We start from the raw sequence: 14,134 nt of genomic DNA, 5'->3' as shown, positions 1-14,134 counted from the left end.
CCAGGTGTCAATACTGGCATAGGGAAGTTTTCGTATTATTAGTTACCATACCAACACACTGTACGACCACTGCAAAGAAGGTAAGAAGGGATCAATGGTTTGAACTTGATAAAATACGCTGCGACTATTTAAACAACAGTAAATTGTTGCCTGTTTGTAGTCCTGAGGTATTTGGTATTGGTTATTGGGGTGACATCTAGATATGATAATTATTGACATATAGAATAGCGCCACCACATGAATATGACAGAATGGTAAATGTGACATCATAGCGAAGGCTGCTGTAGAGCACTTTGATTTAGCTACGTGCTTTTTAGTGAGTGGGAATTCAAAATGAATTACAGGGTTGTTAACTTACCTGATGTGACACTCTGACCATTGTTAATAAAAGGAAATGTTAATTTAACGAACCCTTAACACTGTATAAACTTTGTTGATCCCAAAATAACTTTACTTTAAAAAGCGAATTGTACTACAGGAAAGGGGGTAAAAACAACGACTTTGACCCTTTACAACTTCGATTTAACAATTTTGTATAAACGTTTTGTAAAATGGCAAACGTTTTGGAATGCTTGGTATCTGAAAACTTAAGTTAAAACTTCACACTAATGCAATCAGAAAAGCATTTTCTGCAGTACATTTTTGATATTCTGAATTCTGGGCTATTCTAAAATTCAGCACAGCTAATTTTGTCACAACTTACAAGTTGAAGTATCTGAATGTTAACATCTGTAGGAACTAGAAAATTTAATTTCGAAAGAAACTACATATTAATACTATGGCTGTTTCTCAGATTTTTGCAAGTTCAAAAAATTGATGACATTCTTTCTCGAAAAGCTTAAGGCGACCGTAGTATTAGATTGAAATTGAGAAAGCATAGTATCATCATTACGGACCGCGAAGCCATGATTTCAAAGTTTCGATGTATTTGTGAACGAGAGATGCATAAGCCATCACAAGTCCCGACTTGCGTGAGAACGGACAAATTCAAGGAAATTGTAACAGTTGGTCACAGCTTACTTAGCGAGGTTACTGATCAGATGTATTATTTAACTCGCGAGACCGCATGTGATTCTCGGGAAGACCTCGAGATGTATTAAATTACATATAAGGCGGATTTGTTGGAGTGAGAGTTGATTGCCAACATATTTCAACCCTTCTAGCTGCAATTATAAATTATCTTTACCTTGAGCTGACCGAAAGTTGGTGGTGAGGTGTATATTAAAACCTCCGCAGTACATGTCGTGACAGTCTGGGATAAATTAACACTCTAAATATGACAGTGCTCTCTTAAGCTTCAAAGCGCTGCCAACGATGATCTCTTCATTATGAGGACGCCGGGGATGAGGTTAGCACCGTCATAAAATTTCATCATTATGCAGACGACACGAAATTAGCAAAAGCAAGGGTGACCTTTCGACGAACTCGAAGAGTGAGAAGCGGCGCTGTTTTTCTGGTATTGATGAGACAATTAGGTTTCTAAAGAGCGCAGACGAAGAATCGTCAACTGTAATTACCTGGCGGCATTCTTCCATTTCGTTTCATTTCGTCAGTCCAGATTCACATGCATCGCATCAGAAATCGTAACATTTCTCATGGTTTATAACGTTCTTCGTTAACTTGCTTCTTCGGTGTTAATAAAAAAATGATATAATTATGAACTAGGTATGTCGATTGGATAAATTACGAGGAGTAAAGTTCAACGCGTTACTTTTAAACTGGAACATAATTCTAGCTTCACGCCCTTGGCTCTGTTACTTGTAATAGACTATCATTTCCCATTTTCTGATTGAATGCCACCTCTAATCAAGTGGGGCCCCTACCTTTCGTAAAGAAAGGAGTTTACCCTTACTGAACCTTTAGATCACGATTTCTGAGGACCTCTTAACTATAAATGCAAAGTGTAAATTGTCGAAGAGGAATTATTTTTTGAGCCCAGGAATTCATCTCTGCTCAAAATATGACATGCAAACTGTATTAATGGGCGTTGTTTCAGTATGCATATACGGAGATCATTATTCTGTGGCTGATATTCATTTACCTCGGATCGTGCACAATGTATCGCGCTTGAATATCAAGAGCCAATACGTGACACCCCCTCCCTTGAAAAATAAAAAGTTCACGCAGAATAGTTTTTAACTGGATATTTTGACTATTTCTGCCCTGAACGTGTACTGCATATAAAACACCCAAAGAGCTCGGCTATTCGCGATGTAGGAAGAGTGTCCCTGCCAGAAATGCTGCACCATATCCATCTGTTCACTATAACTTCCTAAAGTCATGAATGCATGTATTGAGTTAATAGACTGCAGTATCTTATAATTGTTCGGGTCATTGCTCAGGACGAAATACCTCAAATATGCCTCGCACATTATGATATTCCAATTGTGCACAATGGCTGGTGTCGGCCTCTTAAAAGTTGGTTATCGTTCTGTGAAAGATAGCCCCGAATATAAGTCCAAAAGCGATAAAAGCGGATATTTAAGCCTACCTTATAATACCTCATCCGTCAAAAGAATCCTATGATACGGGCGAGACCTTCAAAAAGGGATCTAGGGTCTCTGCTAGGCTCTGTCGAACTGTGGCAATGTGACTGATACTCCAAGTAAACGAGATAGTATTGAATTAAAGTTGTTAACAGGGTATGAGAGATCTATAAAAAGGTTTGTGACCGACAGAGCACCAGTAAATTGACTTAGTACGTGATGCTGCGACCTTTCAACTTCTGTATGAATCATCGATTGGATCATGGAGCAGTTAGTGAGTGATGTAACTTTGTCATTCAATATTAGTCACATTGCAGAGGGATAAGCGGTCGAGTATGGTACAAATCTGAGAGAGAGAGAGAGAGAGAGAGAGAGAGAGAGAGAGACAGACAGACAGACAGACAGAGAGGGGGGTTGAACGGTTGCATTGCATCTGCCACATTATATTTGCCAGCTCGAGTGAGCCGTAGCAAAGAACTTTAGGTCTCTTATTCAAGGTCTTAAAACAAATTTTCAGGACATAGATAGAAATAGATGAAGACACGAGACAAGAACACAGTGACCATGAAAAATTGCATCCCTTGGGTGAGCTGTGATACATTTTGGCAGCTAGTAGTCTCTCATATATAGCTAGTTTAGGGTTACCGACAGATGTTTGTCAATGCTGTCAGAACATTACATCGAAAATAAAATAAAAATATGTTAGAGTTCGTCAATGTCACGGTACGATTTACGAGAGTGCAGGTGGGAGGTTTTTGACCAGTTTGTTGTGTCGAGACGGAGATTTGAGTCTCAAGAGACCCTATAGAAGTTATGATATCCGGCAACCAAAATTGACAATTCACTTGTTGATAAAAGTTCAAAATGTTAATACATTAAACATAATTTTCAACCAAATTTACAGGTCATCTCTGTCACCATTGATGCTTTGAATTGCAAATGTTTCACGACTTTGTTCCACGTCGTTGCATTGTTTCGATTCCTCGATTGACTTATGTTTGCTAAAAACCAGGAACTTTTATGTATTTTGTTGTAATCATGATAAGAGAATATTTTTCAAAAAGACTACATTTAAAAGGCTTGTTATTGATCTTTTTGCAAATTTAACGTGGGGTTAAAATTGAATACTGAAAACGATATCTTTCAAAAATAACTGTTTGCATATTTTAAAATGTTTTCTGATGTGGAGATTTGCCAATATACGCACTCAAGCAGTCAATAATGTATGCAAAGTTTAAAAAAATCAAAAGCCATAAAAAAACAAAAGCTGCTTTTGCAATGAGATATTGTTCATAAACGTTCTCTTCTTCAAGTGAAGGAAAATACCGATGACGTAATGACCGTGTCACCGCGAGCAGAATAGTACTTATCAGATGCACAAGCCAAGAATTCGCTATTTTTTGCAAGGTCAAAGTAGTGTTCCTTAAAGATTCCGCGTTTAAACGTTTAAACTATTTTTGGAATATAAATAGGATATGGGCAAGTTGTCATTCATTTCTAGTCGTCGGTCGCGTGAATCAGGAACATGGCGTTCACGTTCCTATGCGGAGCAAATGACTGACAATCTCTCTGTCTACACGTAACTTCCACGAAGTTACACACGATTTCAAAGGTACATGTAGCAAAAGTGAGATTATCAGTCATTTGCTCCGCATAGGACATTTTAAATAGTGCAATTGATGAATGTGTCTCTAAAATAAAACTTAGAGGGCGCAAATTTCCTCCTTGGTTCGATGCGGATCTTATTTCTCTATTGAAGGAGAAGGCAGATACCCATCGTAGATTTAAAATGTTTGGTAATCCTGCAGACTATGAACTTTTTTCCCAGCTAAGGTCAGAATGTAAAAAGTTGAAAAACATCAAATATTGTGAGTATGTAGAGGAAATCGAATTATCCTCACAACATAATCCCAAACATTTCTGGGGTTTTGTTGCTAATAAATCGAAATCTAGTTCTATTCAAAGGTTATGAAACATACTGATTCCGTGTTTGATTCACCGATTTTAATTGCTGAAGGTTTTAACGATTTCTTTGAATCTGTTTTTAGTAAACCTGATGAGTCGAATTTACCTGATGTAACTACTATAAAGATGACGTCTGGTGCAATATTCATGCACGTTACGATGACGTAATGACATTACTACTTTCCACTGATGTAAACAAAGCTTGTGGAGTTGATAATGTATCTGGTGTAATTTTAAAAAGTGCGCTGAGGAACTTGCTTTTCCTCTCACTTATCTTTATAATAAATCCCTTTCATCCGGAATCTTTCCGACGTTTTTTTAAGCGTAGCAATGTAGTGCCAATCTTTAAAAAGGTAATAAGCAGGATATTAGAAACTACAGACCTGTTTCACTGTTACCTTTATTTAGTAAAGTCTTCGAGAAGATCGTTTTAAGAGTTTATATGGCCATGTTGCTAACGTTATCTCTGATGATCAACACGGTTTTGTTTTGGGAGAAGCGTCGAGACGAATCTAGCCACTTACACAGACTTTATTTCAACAGCGTTCAAGAATAAATTACAAACTGATTCAATTTATCTTGACTTCAGTAAAGCTTTCGATTCCATTTCTCATAAACTACTTATTCACAAACTTTCTTCTTTCGGTTATACCGGTAATTGCATTAAGTGGCTTGAGTCGTATCTGTCTGATCGCTCCCAGAGAACTGTCATTGAGGGAAGTTTTTCCAAATGGTGCCCAGCTGTATCTGGTGTACCCCAGGGTTCTATTATTGGTCCCCTGCTTTTTATTTTATACGTAAATGATTTGTCAACATGTGCTCGGTCATCAAATGTTATTTTATATGCAGATGATTCGAAGCTTTATAAAACTATCCAGTCAATTTCTGATTGCACATTGTTGCAGGATGATCTTGACAGGGTTGTCCGTTGGTGTTCAACATGGAAGCTTAAGTTAAATATTGACAAATGTGGCTTCATTAGTTTCACTAATAAGACTAAGATGATTCTTTTTAATTACTCAATTAATACAACTCCAATCACACGTTTTACGTCAATCAAGGACCTTGGTGTCATACTTTGTGGCTCCATAGATTTATCCGAGCACATTGATACTGTCGTCAAGAAAGCAACGCGCAATCTAGGTTTCTTAAAACGCAATTGTCAAGATTTCCATAATGTAAAGTCGGTGAAGGCCTTGTACATTTCTTTGGTACGGAGCAGCCTCGATTTCTGTTCTGTTATATGGAATCCATGGCAAAAGAACCTAGTTGATAAAGTTGAACGTGTTCAAAAGAAATTTATCAGATACTTATGCTTTAAACAAAACATACCTTACTGTTCTTCAAAGTATAGAAAATTATGCACATTTTTCAAACTACCTCCCCTTTTTAATCGTAGAAAAGTTTCTGATCTCTGTTTTTTTATACAAATGTATTCATTCTGTGGTAACAGTTCTTATTTAACATAAATCCCACTGAATGTTCAACGAACTTTAAGGTTTAACTGTCCGTTTCGGGTACCAGCAACCAGAATTAATGTTCGCAAGTTACTCTTTCATTCCACGTGCTCTGTCCACTTTTAACGAAATTGCAAAATATAATCCAAATATTGATATTTTTGACAGATTTAGTCTCTTTAAAAATAGTGTAAAGAATTATTTTTATACATGATCTCGTTTGTGAATCGCAATTGTCTGTTTTTATTGTATATATTGTTTTTATTTTTTATTTTGTGTGATTGTGCTTGTATTTCTTTTATGTCGAGCGGGGCCTGTAATTGGGATATTATTCCTGTTGGTCTTCCGAATAAATAAATAAAAATAAATAATAAAAGCCTAGAATGCAAACCGTTTTATGCGCGGCCTTAAGAAAAAGTCAATGGTTGAATGCCTAAACAAATTCGATAGTTCCAGTGTGTTTGGCTTGCTGACAGAAATGTGTGTTCGACTTGATAAACTTAAAACAGAGTGAGGTAAATTTATAACAGCGTATATATATTTAAAAATTCCCGTTTAATTAACTATCGAAATACACCTTGAATATTGACAACCTAGGATACACGGGTAAAACAATGCCAGGACTTCGGAAAAAAACTAAATGTATTTTGTAGTAATCAAACCTTGCTTACGTAACAAGCAGTGAGACTTAGTTTCTGTTCAATTGTTCTCCTTTAATTCCTGATAACAAGATGTATTTAAAATTTCAATTATGAGCATTTTCAAAATTTCGATTAAGTCGAGTAATAAAAGAACCTAATCTAAACGATTTAAATGAATAACAAACAACATGAACATTACATACAAATATTTGTCTGCATATAGTGACAGAAGTTAAAGCCCCACTGACTGTATCTTTTAGCATTACTTTTATGATTTTATTTTCAAGCTAAAATAAGTTTGTGATAATGTACTAATTTAGGTGTGTGTATACACTTATTAGCTACCCGCCCGGACTCCGTATGCAATTTTGAACAAGATAAATATTATACTGCGATTAAATGTTTGCCCAAACATTAATCGCAGCCCAGTGCGGAAAAAGAAACCATGGATACTATGCAAATCTGCACTGAAATCTTCATAAAACTGCACAGAGTAGTCCAATGTAATGCATAGGGGGAATATTTTCAACTGTGACATTGTATGTTCTGTTTCCTTTGTAATATTACCAATTTTTGAAAATGGCGGGAAATCAAAATGACCGTTAAAATTTGAATTTATTTATCAAATGTGTCACAAAGAAATGGTTTCCTAATGCGATATTTCTTCAGAGGGTAGAATTCAGAGAAAACCAGGAGAGGATAGGAAGATATTTTGAGGTCAGCATGATGATATACAGCCTACTTGAAACGATCTAAAGAACATGAGTTCAAAAGTCTCAAAAAGCAGAGTGTTTTGACAGACGATTTTACATTTAATTGTTTTTTTGAAATAATGCTAAATTCTCCTAGCAGGCGAACTTTAGTTAAGGTCAAGGGTCACTTACCTACCGACACAAACGACAATTTCACTCTCTCATGTACAGATCAAGTTTAGGCTTACATTTACAAGGAAGAAAGAAATCAATGAAATTTTGCTTGCAATTTGTCAAATACACAGAATCGATGTACAAAAACATTCAATATACATATTCTCAAATCTCTACTTTAAAAAAACCAACAAAACGAGAAAAAGTGACAAGGAAAGTGGCGAACAATTTCTCTATAAAGCAACCAACTTTTAGAATTGTTTTCACATTGGCTATAACTATCGATGTTTGGAAGCACATTTGCATTTCACGCGTGACGTACAGCTTGTAAAAGAGGTCAAAATTATCAAATTCCTTGTTACGGCCAAGAATTTGTTACTTGAGAACGGAAACTCAAAAAAAATCGTAAAGCAAACAGTGTCAATTCTGTTTATGGAAATTGCATCTCTTGTCGTGTTGACGTCTAGGTACAAGAAATATAGGGTCGAAACCCAGACCCGATGGCAAGAGAACTCAAAAATTAAAACACTTGGTTTCATTTTTTGCTCACGTGTTCAGCATATGTCGCAGAGATGTCTGTCTGTCTGTCTGTCTGTGTGTCTGTCTGTGTGCTCGATATTTCAAAAACAGCTCATCAGAGTAGAGTCAAATCTGGTACACAGATTCAGTTTGCAAATGGCAGGAACTGATTAGTTTTTGGAGGATGTGGCTTGCTTACTTTTTGCTAATTTGCATAATTAATTATTTTAGAAAAAACGGATATACATTGAGAACGACCTCACACAATTTGATGAGATTTGCTACAAATGTTGATCATATCAAGATATATCGGCTGTGAAAATTATTAAGGGATGACGTGAAAGATAACTTTTATTTCATCCAAATCCTAATTTGCATATTTAATGAAATAATTTGCATATTTGATCCGAATCCTAATTTGCATATTTAAGGCTTTATATTAGATTTGCATGATGAAAATTTATGAAACTTGCTATGTATTAAAGATACTATGATAGAAGATTATTGAAAGTCATTAAGCATTTTTACTTCAGCAAATTCCTTATTTGTATATTGAATAAAAGTATCTAAATTGACTTGACCAAAATTAATGAATCTTGCTACATATATTGAAGATAATATAATACAACATTCTTGAAAGTCATTAAGCATTTCTACTTCAGCCAATTTCTAATTTGCATATTTTATGAACTTTCCTAATTAGGTATATTTATCTGAATTGACTAAACCAAAGTTGACGAAACTTGCTATGTACATTAAACATACTATGATAGAACATTATTGACAGTCATTAAGCATTTTTGCTTCAGCTAATTCCTAGTTTGTTTATTTAAAGAACTTTCCTAATTAGGGATATATACTTGGATTTATTTGATCAAAGTTGGCAAAACATGCTATGTACATTGATAACTATACCAGGTTATACCAATATTGGAAGTCATTTCGCATTTTCATATCAGCTAATTTATAATATGCACATCTAATGAGCTTTCAAAGTTTGGAATATATAGTTTGAAGGACTCGAACAAGGCAATTACACTTGCTATATAAAGTGGTGAAACAATGACAGCAGTCAAAGAAATTAATTATTTCTATTTCAGCTGATTGCATATTTGAATACTTAATGACCTTTAGAGTTAATCTCTTGTGAATATTGTTCATTGTGTTGATCATAACACTTTCAATGGCAAAGGTTCAAATTTACACATAACTGCAATATATGATGAAAAAAGTGAGCATTTTCAGTTCATATCTGGTCATATGTTAGTGAATAATTCGCCGTATTCCTTAACATGGTGATTGGCTCTATCTTCAACTAAGCTTATGGTACACTCTAAATCCATTTCACACGCTTTGTACCATCCTCTATTATCGCTTCGGTTGCATGCTTATGGAAAAAAATAAGTCACTATAGAAATTGTATTAGCGTCTGCAGTTTTGACATAATCTTGGGTCGGAATGGAAACTACATTATCGATATATCGCCTAACAGTAACAACAAAATAAACGCTGTCATATTATTTTAGAAGGAAGGTTACAATTTACATCCTCGTTGAGCATACCGCTCATTCCAAAAGGATGACTCACCCTGATCGGAGATCAAAACGCCATCACAAGTGTCTATATTTAAGCATTACGTTGGTTTAAGTTGATCTCTGGTGCACTATGCAAAATTATGACTCGTATAACATAAATTATCTCTACGACGTTCCATACCAAGTCCTTCAGCTGGATAAGGTTTTCATATGACAATTCATCGGAGCGTACACATTTTACAAGCAATAAAATAGAGAGCAATAAACGTCTTCTATAACGGAGAGCTGGATAAGCTGATATAATACGGACTTTCTATTGGTTGTAAGTAGTAGCTATCTTCCGATCCTTTCTCGCCTCGCTCTAAAATGTATTGCAGCTGTCCAACCACTGTTTTAAATTCCGGCCTTTCTGTCGGATCTTCGTGCCAACATTTTAGCATTACTTCATACCTGAAATGAAAATGTTCGAAAATAACTCCGTAACTCACACTCCGGAGAATTAAATTGATTTTAGCCTTTGTCAATTATTGAATTTACTTAGGTGCTGTCCAAAGCAGCAGAAATTATAATACAGTAATGTGGACTGATGAGATTAATGTCAATGAGAAATGGAATTACTTATATGCGTATTTAGTACAACTGTTTCATCAAAATCCCGTTGTCTGTTATGAACTCACAAATCATCCGAGGCTCGGCCGGCTGTGGCAGTCTTATTCCTCGTTCCAAGTAGCTAGGTATGTCGCAGGTATCAATGCTGGAGTAGGGGAGCTCTCCTCGTGTCAACAGTTCCCACACCAACACACCGTATGACCACTGTAAAAAAGGTACGTAGGTATTCCGTGGTTTGAACATGATAAATGATGATAGATATTGATAATCATTGACACTTAGAACAGCGCCAACACACAGTGAATACCACGGAACGAAAGAGGTGACATAGCGAAAGCTATCAAACGAAGATGTGTATCAGAAGGGTGGATGTGTACTTACCACGTCTGTCTTCACGTTGAATATTCTCTTCTTAATACTTTCCAGTGGCATCCATCGAAATGGTAACTTGGCCTTCTTGTCTTCGCTGGTGTAGTATTCCCGTTCGTAAATATCACGTGACAATCCGAAGTCGGACACTTTCACTGTCTCCGATTCATCAACCCTTTAAGAATTTCACATAGAATCACATGTAATTCACGTTATAAACTGCGCGAAATGATGAAACACTGCTAACGGGAGTATTGACACACGTTTGAATATTTAATTTGCTAAGTTAGCAGAGTTGGTGAAAACCAAACGCAGTAACTTTATTTAATACTTACATACAATTTCTAGCAGCCAGTCACGGTGTACGAATTTCAAATTCGACAAATATGCCATACCTTGAGCATGTGTAGTGAGAACATCACCATCTTGCCAACGGTCAGTTCCTGCAAGTACGAAAGGTAAAATACTCCTGCGATGCGTGTTTGACAACACAAATGCAATCTACACTGTCATATATCTAGGACAGCAGTCACGGTGATCACAAATCGCCTTCAATGTACTGTAGACCTTGCAATAAATGGTATATTCTTCTTGCAAGTGTAGTGAGGATGCCGGTTAAGGTAGTATGCACCTCGAAAGTGAAAGACTTAAAACGTTTGCTCTAACTTTCCTCAAGGAATCTTTCAATCATTCTCTTTCAAAATCAAGAATAAAAACAGGGGGTCACCATGCAAATTTTGGTACTAGAGAAACAATTACCCAAGATTTACCGATATTAGAAATTCAAAATGGCCGCCATCCCTGTGTTAACTCTATGGAAAAAAATAAAAATTTTCGAATTTCGAAAAACTAAGCCGGTTAAAAGTTTTCTTTCGCCAAGAGCTTTAAAATGAACCCCACATGTGGTATATTAGAAGAGAATTGTAAAAGTTTGAGAGTCCGAATGTCTGTCCCCGAGGTGCATTCTACCTTAATACTGGTCTATAACTTGTACTCCTATTATACTTTCATCAATGATAGAATTCAGCCAACTTGCAACTCACCCTTTCTGGTTTCTCTATGAATGATTTCAGGTCGCCATGTTTCATGTATGGAAGTACAATCATGGGACAGTCGTCGTCGTCGATGCAAACTCCGATCAGACTTAAGACGTTGGGGTGTTTGAAATCCTTCATCATTATTCCCTCTTCCAGAAATTACGCACATCGTCTATGTCAGTGTATTCTGTGAAAGATTATCATGTTTGCAAATTAAACAGGTAATGAAACAGTGAAAACAAAACTGCGCAAAATAAGGATCAAGTCAGTACTACTCGTATTCTCTGTTCTATTGTTAGCGTTTTTCTAGGGACAAATTGACCGGAACAGCTGCAAAGCACTTTAGGTAGTATGCGCCTTGAAAGTGAAAGACTTTGCTAAAACTTTCCTCAATGAAACTTTGGACCAGTCCCTTACCAAAGCAAGACTAAAAATCAGGGTCACTGTGCAAAATTTCGTACTGGAGAGACAAATTACCTATGATTTACCAATATTTGCATTTCAAAATGGCCGCCATCCCTGTGTTAACTCTAAAGGCAAAATAGAATTTTCGATTTTCGAAAAACTAACTTACTAAAGATGTTTAAAACTTTTCTTTCATCAAGAGCCTTAAAATGAACCCCCACAAGTAGTAAATCAGAAGAGAATTGATAAAATTTTAAAGCCCGAATTTCTGTCCCTGAGGTGCGTTCTACCTTACTACAAATCAAGCTCATATTATCTCTAACTTCTCTCAGTTGACGCAATAATTTTAGAACCGGGGAGGGAAGGATGGTCTGTATTCAACACACATACTATGGCATACTCACACCAACATTACTGTTATAATACGTGATGAGGTCTCATCCTGAAAATCCATTCTCTACAGTCTATATATTTCAATTAATAGTTAGGTTTATTTTGAACTGAAAAGTAGCTCGCGAGTGTTCACCAAAATAAACAACGAAATTTTGAGCTCAGCATGCCTTAAGCTGGTAATTCCAGTTTAGCAGTCTGATATCATGAGCTGAGCAGTAAGTCCTTACAAAAGACAATGGAGTATCTTTTGACAAAATTTCATTACGTATGTTGAATAATGCACTTACTTAAATTCGCTTAAATTCTTGTTCTCGATACAGTATGTTGAAATACCGAATATAGCCTTGACAAATGCTCAACACATGCTATTGTTGACTTTATAAACTCAGAACCAATTCAGTAATCAACAATAATATAGGACGTTTCACGCATACAGAATGGGTTGACTTGATAAACAATCGAACTTCGAAATGATTTGAGGAATACTAGTAAAAGAAGAAGCCGAAATCTATAAACATATTAAAAATACTGGAAAATACATCAACAACATAGGATACACCCACTTTTCAACGATTTCACGGCAACTTTGTTGCTTCGTTTGCCATCTTCGTCTAAAAGATCACCAAGCAGCACTCTTCCGAATTCTCCTGAAAAGGGAAAAGAAGACAGTGTATTTGAATCGACAATTTTCTAATAACTCAACCAAAAGTAACTCTAGCGTTTGATACTGCTAGCACATTGCACCATTAACGATGTTGCAGGTAAATATCTTTCCATGGAAAGGTGCATTTCCGCGACACAGTGTTGTTAACAACGAAGAAATCGATTTAAATCTACCTTTGCCGAGGATTTCATTGCTGCTCAGTTGAATTCTGCTACTCTCGATAAGCACATCTTGTATCTGTAGACGAGTTTCCTCATCCAGCTTGTCCATCAGCGTCTCCTTGTCTTCGCCACGATAAAACAAACAAACAAATAAATGATGTACCCGATCTATAAGTCGTCAGAAGAGTCATTCAGAAAGTACGTATCTAAGAAGTTATAGGATATCAATCATATTTTTTTCGAATAGAGAAATTAAAACAAAAAACATTTTAGTTTAATACGGACGTGAAACAGGATAACAACCTTATCATTTGACTGAAGAAGCTTGAGGAAACAAAGATAAGGCATGTTTTTCAAAACGCTTCTTTTACGTTTTGATAAGCTTATAAGTGTAACCTTAATTTATCGTACAAAAGAACCAAAAGTCATTGAGTGGCAAGAAATGTGGGATAAAATAATTACATATCGCTCTATCCCAACAAGAAATTTCAAATTTCCATTTTTACGGTTCAGCGACACTACAGCACTATCCAGCGGGCGAGACTTTGTTTAAAGTTGCATTTAACGTTGGAAAGCTATAATTATATAATTATATTTTCCTTACCTTCACTATAATGTGGTAACACTGCCTTTCAACGGCGTGTTAGTAATTAAAAATTGTATTTGTATATTAAAATCTCTTACCTGGTCATGAGGGCTATAGCGCCCGTCTATTACCCGAGGGCCGTGTGTTACCAGAAACACATCGCTATTCCCCGAGGCCGTAGGCCGAAGGGTATAGCGATGTGTTTTGGTAACACACAGCCGGGAGGGATAATGACGGGCGCTATAGCCCGAATAAAGACGAGGTTATGGGTGTTTTATAACATACCACACGCTCATGTTGTATGATGTTATAGTTTTTAATATGTTTTGATATTTTGCACCGCAACAATCAATTGTGACAAGTTTACTGGCGATATTTCCACAGTGTTTTACACAGTTGTACTGGTACCACTTTCTTTCAAATATATCCTAAGCATACTAG

At 36.2% G+C, this 14,134-nt stretch overlaps 1 protein-coding gene across 1 annotated transcript in view; it reads right to left on the bottom strand.

Annotated features, from left to right (window-relative positions):
* LOC139135425 (plexin-2-like) overlaps window positions 1–14,134 on the bottom strand; it is a 126,518-nt gene that overhangs the window by 79,085 nt on the left and 33,299 nt on the right. The window lies entirely within an intron of this gene.

This window comes from Ptychodera flava, chromosome 6, assembly GCF_041260155.1.
Source record: "Ptychodera flava strain L36383 chromosome 6, AS_Pfla_20210202, whole genome shotgun sequence".
Classification (NCBI taxonomy): Eukaryota; Metazoa; Hemichordata; class Enteropneusta; family Ptychoderidae; genus Ptychodera; species Ptychodera flava.
This window is presented reverse-complemented; position numbering and strand designations above follow the sequence as displayed.